The sequence below is a fragment of the Ambystoma mexicanum genome, chromosome 10 (assembly GCF_040938575.1).
Source record: "Ambystoma mexicanum isolate Mex_15411 chromosome 10, UKY_AmexF1_1, whole genome shotgun sequence".
Lineage (NCBI taxonomy): Eukaryota > Metazoa > Chordata > Amphibia > Caudata > Ambystomatidae > Ambystoma > Ambystoma mexicanum.
Window position 1 is genome coordinate 1,013,746,763 of NC_090932.1, and position 6,570 is coordinate 1,013,753,332.

Consider the following 6,570-nt stretch of genomic DNA (forward strand, 5'->3'; position numbering starts at 1 on the left):
TGAAACGTGCGCATATAATCATGAACACTTGTGTTGCTCGGTGTCTTCTCTAAGGCCTTCCGATGAGCTCAGGGTATTCCCAAATGCCCCTCTATCCCCCCGAAACTGGCATGCAGCAGGCTGTAATGAACGAGCACCCTCTTACCTTCAGGGGTCAGGGAGGCTGGCTGCTGTCCAGTGCTGAGCGGCTCCCTTCCAAGAATTACAAAAACAACCGCAGCTTTCTCAGCCGTAGGCACCCTGGCCTCGCTGTTTTCTTTACCCAACAGGACGTGGAGTGGCGGAGTGGGGCTCCCTGCTGGTCTGGGGTGCATATGAGGGAGGGGGTGGAGATGTTCCGGACAGTTCGGGCGGTTAGTACAGTGTGGAACCCCGTGCTGTTTTGAGAGATTGTTTGCGCTGGGGAGAGCGGCGCGGGAGCGCCTGCTGGTCTGTGTGCAGTAAATGCTGGAGGGCGGCAGGGGCCCAGGGATCCCTTCGGGTGGTCTGGGAGGTGCGTATGCCTGGCGGGCAGCTTCGGGCAGATTCTCCTAGCAATGCAGGCAGGGGCAGTACTGGTGCTGTCTCAGAGCGGGATAGCGCCTAGAGCGCCGATATCCAGTGCACACGCTGATCTGGAAGCGCAGCAGGCGGTGCAGCGGGCCTCTCTCTCCTGGGGCGGTGTATATGTTGAGAGGCAGCCAGCACCAGCGTCTCCTCTTGCCCAGGAGGGGCGGGTGCAGTGTTTCCCGGGATGGCAGGAAATTATCCACTCCACGCAGGCGGGGCTCCCGCCAGCTGCTGACAGGGAGGTGCAGCGGGCAGGGAAATAGCACACACCCTTTGCATCAAGGCCCCTGGATGGAAAATGGCTCTCGCTTGAGTGTCAGGTTAAGCCTCGTAGGGGAGCCGGGGCCGTGGGTACTGACTAGGGAGAGCACAGAGGGGGCTCGGGCCCCTTGGGTGCGTCACTAAGTGTGCACGCGAATGCGGGGACCCTGGGGGCATCAGGAAGTGAGCACAAGGTGTGCGGGAACAGTGGCTGCTGCCTGGGGCGATAACCGGGGGCCCTCGCTGCTGCCTAGGGTTGGCTCAAGGGGTCCAGGGGCACTGGGTGCTCAAGGGCTCATCACAGCTTCCTGGAGTGGGCACAGGGGCCCTCGGCGCTGCCGAGGGTGGGCTGTGGGCAACGAGTCCTAACTGCTCCTTCGGATGTGCAGAATGTAACCGGACCAGGAGTTTGGCTAGGTGGGCAAGGGCAAGGAGAACTGGGTGCCAGATGGTCAGGGGGTAAGGGGTACTGGCTGCCCCATGCGTAGAGATTGGCAGTGAATAAGGGGCACTGACTGTGCTGCGGCTTCTTGGTGGCAGGGCACAGTGTTAGGGGGTTGGGCGTTTGCCCACTTCCCTCTCCGGTGGGCAAATGGTAAGGGGCCCTGCCTACAGGGTAAGGGGTCCTGGCTATGACCTGGCCCACTCGCGACCCTGGCTGTCCCTGGGCTATCTAGGTGGGCACAGCGTTAGGGTCCCTGGCTACGGGGTAAGGGCCCCTGGCTACAGGGTAAGGGGTCCTGGCTATGACCTGGCCCACTCGCGACCCTGGCTGTCCCTGGGCTATCAAGGTGGGCACAGCGTTAGGCGCCCTGGCTACGGCAAGGCTCTCTGGTTAGGCAGATGGCAGGGGCCCTGAATGCCCCTGGGGAGCTGGGGGACAGCACCATTGGTTGGGAAGAGGGTTAGAGTACTCTGGCTGCTTCCCGGGTTAAGGGGCTCTGGGTGGGCAGGGGGTAAGGGTCGGGGAACACGGCAGCCCCTGTCCGCGGGGCGGCCAGTGTTGGCCGTACTGCAACAGAAGCCGTGCCGCAGAGGGGCCGCTCTCTGCACTGGACGGGGCGGCGGTGCCGGCCGGTGGGAGCGACCCCCTCCTGTTGCCAGGGGGGAGATAGTGCAGATGCCCGGCCTGTGCCAGCTCGCCCGGGTGGAGACAGGAGTCAGGCGCCCTGACAGCATGAGGGTGTGATGGGATTAACGGCACGGCAAGGAGATTACAGGGCGGCCGAGCCAGCTCGCCGTCTGTGTCTGGGAGGAGGGGGAGGGGGTTTGGGGGGGGGGTGGAGAGGGAGTGGGAGGGAGGTGCGCACCAGGGAGCCAGAGGGGCTGGGAGGGCGGAGAGGCGCCCGCTCTAGCAGCGCCTAGAGGGGGTCCCGTTTGATTTAAATACCCAACTCACTCTGCATTTGGAGAGAAAGCGAGAGGAACAACGTGGGGCGTGATTCGGTGGAGAGGGAGGCAGAGAGTAGTGTGATGGGGAAAGAAGAGTGATGAGAGAATGAGAAGAGAGGAGAGGGGCGGGGACAGCATAGTGAGCGGTTGAAGAGAGTGATGGAAAAGAGTGAGAGGGCTTAGAGTGAGGGGGAGATTGGGGAGGAGTGATGGTGAGAGAGCAGCGAAGGCTAAGTGAAGATGACAGATGAAGGGAAGAAAAGGCAAAGTAGAGGGAACAAAAGGGGGTGGGGAGGAGGAGAGAAGAATGAGGGGATCTGGAGGTAATAGAGAGGTGGAGGAATGGCCGATTGGGAGAGAAGACGGAGTAGAGAGGTCAGAAAAAGTTAAGTTGCGTGTTTACGAAAGGTAGGGTAAGTGGTCATATATAGCGCTTTTCTGTCAATAATGGCCTCGCTCTGCGGGGCTCGGCAAAAACAGTTGGGGCCGTAAATGGGATAGAATGAAAGGCAGAAGCGGAAAGCCTGAGGGTACTGACTGAGAAACAACAATGTAGAGGGTAGTGAGAGAGACACAAGCAGGTCACAGTAATCAAGGGTAATGACGGAGAGACAAAAAGGTAACAGCCAGAGAGGGTAGTGAGAGAGACACAAGACGGTAACAGCCAGAGATGGTAGTATGATAGAGGGAATACGGTAACAGTAAGAGAGGGTAGTGAGAGAGACAAGAAGGTTGCAGCAAGAGAGGGTATTGAGAGATACAAAAAGGTAACAATAAGAGAGGGTAGTGAGAGAGACACAAGGCGGTCACAGCCAGAGATGGTAGTATGATAGAGAGAATAAGGTAACAGTAAGAGAGGGTAGTGAGAGAGACAAGAAGGTAACATTAAGAGAGGGAAGTGAGAGAGAGAGAGAGAGAGAGAGAGAGAGAGAGAGAGCAACGTAACGGTAATAGAGGGTAGTGAGAGAGAAAGAAGAAGGTCACAGTAAGCAAGGGTAATGAGAGAGAGACAAAAAGGTAACAGTAAAATAGGGTAGTGAGAGAGCCACAAGACAGTCGCAGTAAGCAAGGGTAATGAGGGAGAGACAAAAAGGTAACAGTAAGATAGGGTAGTGAGAGAGACACAAGAAGGTAACAGAGAGGGTTGTGTGATAGAGAGACTGAGGTAACCATAAAATAGGGTAGTGAGAGAGACAAGAAGGTGACATTAAGAGAGGAAAGTGAGAGAGAGAGAGAGAGAAATGTAACAATAATAGAGGGTAGTGAGAGAGACAGAAGAAGGTCACAGTAAGCAAGGGTAATGAGGGAGAGACAAAAAGGTAACAGTAAGAGAGGGTAGTGAGAGAGACACAAGACGGTCACAGCCAGAGATGGCAGTGTGATAGAGAGAATAAGGTAACAGTAAGAGAGGGAAGCGAGAGAGAGTGAGAGAGAGAGAGAACAATGTAACAGTAATAGAGGGTAGTGAGAAAAAAACAAGAAGGTAACAGAGAGGGTTGTGTGATAGAGAGACTAAGGTGACCATAAAATAGGGTAGTGAGAGAGACAAGAAGGTGACATTAAGAGAGGGAAGCGCGAGAGAGAGAACAAGGTAACAGTAAGAGAGGGCATTGAGAGAGAGAGACACAAGAAGGTCACAGTAAGAGAGGGCAGTCAAAGGGAGAGGACAAGGTAACAGTAAGAGTGGATAGTGTGATAGAGAGAACACAGTAACAGTAAGAGAAGGTAGTGAGAAAGACACAGGAAGGTCACATTAAGAGAGGGCAGTGAGAGAGAGCGAGCAAGGTAACAGTAGGAGAGCGTAATGAGAGAGCCACAACAAGGTAACAGTAAGAGAGGTTAGTGAGAGAGACAAAATAAGGTCACAGTAAGAGAGGGTAGAGTGATAGAGAGAACAAGGTCACAGTAAGAGAGGGTAGAGTGATAGAGAGAACAAGGCAACAGTAAGAGAGGGTATTAAGAAAGGCACAGGAAGGTCACATTAAGAGAGGGAAGTGAGAGAGAGAGAGAACAAGGTAACAGTAAGAGAGGGTAGTGAGAAAGACACAAGAAAATTGCATTAAGAGAGGGCAGTGAGAGAGAGAGAGCAAAGTGAACTGGAGACTTCCAGCCCTTTCAGATGAGTAGCAATAACCTTGAGATGGATGGGGATGCAGATTTTAATCAAACATCAATAATTCAGACGACACAAATAGCATGGCAAAAAGTTTGTCTGTTTTGATGTAAGTAAAACAGGGAGTAGCACTAACATCACCAATCGCTCGATACTCAACTCTCAACTCATTTAAGAAGAAACAAGGCGCAGACTTCTCCAGCATAGAGAAGTATCTCCAGTTGGAAAACGAACGCTTTACTTTGTGCCTCGGAAATTAGCGCTGGGAGTTCCCTTGAACTCGCGCACAGCAAACACTCGCTCCCAGGAGGGGGCGGAGCTCAGTGCAAGTCACGTGACTGCTCACGTGACATTCCCTGCCCACAAAATCGGGCCAGTCCAGCAGCAAGGCGCAGACTTCTCCAGCATAGAGAAGTATCTCCAGTTGGAAAACGAACGCTTTACTTTGTGCCTCGGAAATTAGCGCTGGGAGTTCCCTTGAACTCGCGCACAGCAAACACTCGCTCCCAGGAGGGGGCGGAGCTCAGTGCAAGTCACGTGACTGCTCACGTGACATTCCCTGCCCACAAAATCGGGCCAGTCTACCCTTGCGACGTTAAGCCCGGTGGAGTAAAGTCTACTGGCTGTTGTGCAGCTGTTTGGCGCGCCGGGGCCGCCTCACGAAAGTCAACGGAATCCGGTTGAATCCCTCTTCTTTCTCCCTGTGGCCTCCCCTGCTCCCCGCACATACCATCTTGCAGCCGAGGATACAATGCGCACCAACGCTACAATGCCCTCGGCGATAGGTAAATCTACGAGTGCTGCCATAAAGACTCGAGCTCAAAGGAAGCGTGCGCGTGAGTCTGCCTGTAACGACTCCGAACGCTCATGGCTCTCGGTGGACTCCTCGGAACCGTCTCGCATACCTGTCCCACCGCCTGATGCTGCTGAAGGCATACAGTTGACGAATGAAGCGGAGCGACATTACAACAAGGAAACCACAGTAAGTGCATGTGTGTCTTCTATCTTGCAACTAAATTCAGACTCTCCGGTTTATGCTGGCCACTCGAGAGGGCCCAGTGAGAGTGTGTGTCCTGAGTCAGTAGTCGAGTCTTCGACAAGACAGCATATTACTGACACTACTATTGTGCAGCCTAGTCCATTTCAAATGGACACCCTCCATGACGCCCCATCCCACTCCCCGTGTCAATGTAAATATGATGAGCCATCTGATAAATGTGATAAACAATATGAAGTTCAGACTTCTCCGAAAGTGATGATCACCTCGGCCCCAACATGTGGCTCTGCTGTACTTCCATCCTTTGCTGCTCCTCATAACAGTAGTACAACGCAACAGGTCTGTGGCACTGTGCTAATGCCTCCTCGCAAGTCTACTGGCGTAACGTCGGACGACCAGGCTCTTCCAAAGAGCCCAGGTGCATGCGATGCAGTTTGCGCTCTAATGCCAAAAGAAATAAGCAGCAGTTCTCCGCGTACAAGATTTTACAGTGCACATGAAAAGCTGTTACCGTCACCTATGACGCCACAGAACACAATGCCTGATGTTTATCTCCCTGACACAGCTTTTACATTCAACGAAGCGGACAAACCAGAGCAAAATCTGGAGCCGGAATCATTCTCCCGTGGCTCTTTTACAACCGCTGAGCGGGAGAGGTTGCCGGCCCAGCATGGAAAAGACTCTACCAATCGAAGAAATTCCTTGGAAGTTGTGAATAAGCTGTTAATGGACCTCAAACATTTGAATAAAAACAGATTGAACAACTCGGCATTAAAAAACTTTACGCCGGGTGCTACAGCCCATGTCAGGACATCCACGATCTCTGTAGTCGAGGCGCCCCCTCCTGTACTGTGGGATAAAAGTCCTCCGCAGAGCGTATCTATGACCAAGGTGAATCAAAGAAAACACAGACGCTCGAGCCTCTCTCCGAACATCAAGTGCTCACAGAAGAAACTTGTTTCAGCAAAAAGAGCTGACTCCCCTATTTCGCAAAATTGCTCTTCAATCATGGGTTCCCATTCCGACGCTACGTCAGATTCATCTTTATCGGACTCATCATTTATGGAGCGTCCTTTTCCAAAAATCAGACGCCTTCCGTTGAATAAAAGGCGATCCACAGGCCTCCCAACGGTCAGCTCTGGAAACGATCGCCCCTCACCAACCATACAAGAAATTCAGACGATTATTATGTCATCTACTACTCTTGCTTTGGCTCCATATTTGAAAATGTACGAACACATTAATGACAACTTGAAAG

The 6,570-nt window shown here is 53.1% G+C and overlaps 1 protein-coding gene across 4 annotated transcripts in view; it reads right to left on the minus strand.

Moving 5' to 3' along the window:
* The window catches only part of VWA5B2 (von Willebrand factor A domain containing 5B2), a 967,193-nt gene extending 965,150 nt beyond the window's left edge, over nt 1-2,043 (minus strand). The window contains exon 1 of one of the 4 annotated variants that reach the window (XM_069618816.1): nt 146-2,043. The gene's annotated coding sequence lies outside the window, so the exon portion shown is untranslated. The remainder of the gene's footprint in view (nt 1-145) is intronic. The other 3 variants (XM_069618815.1, XM_069618818.1, XM_069618817.1) reach the window with 3 other exon arrangements.
* Nucleotides 2,044-6,570: the final 4,527 nt, after the last annotated feature.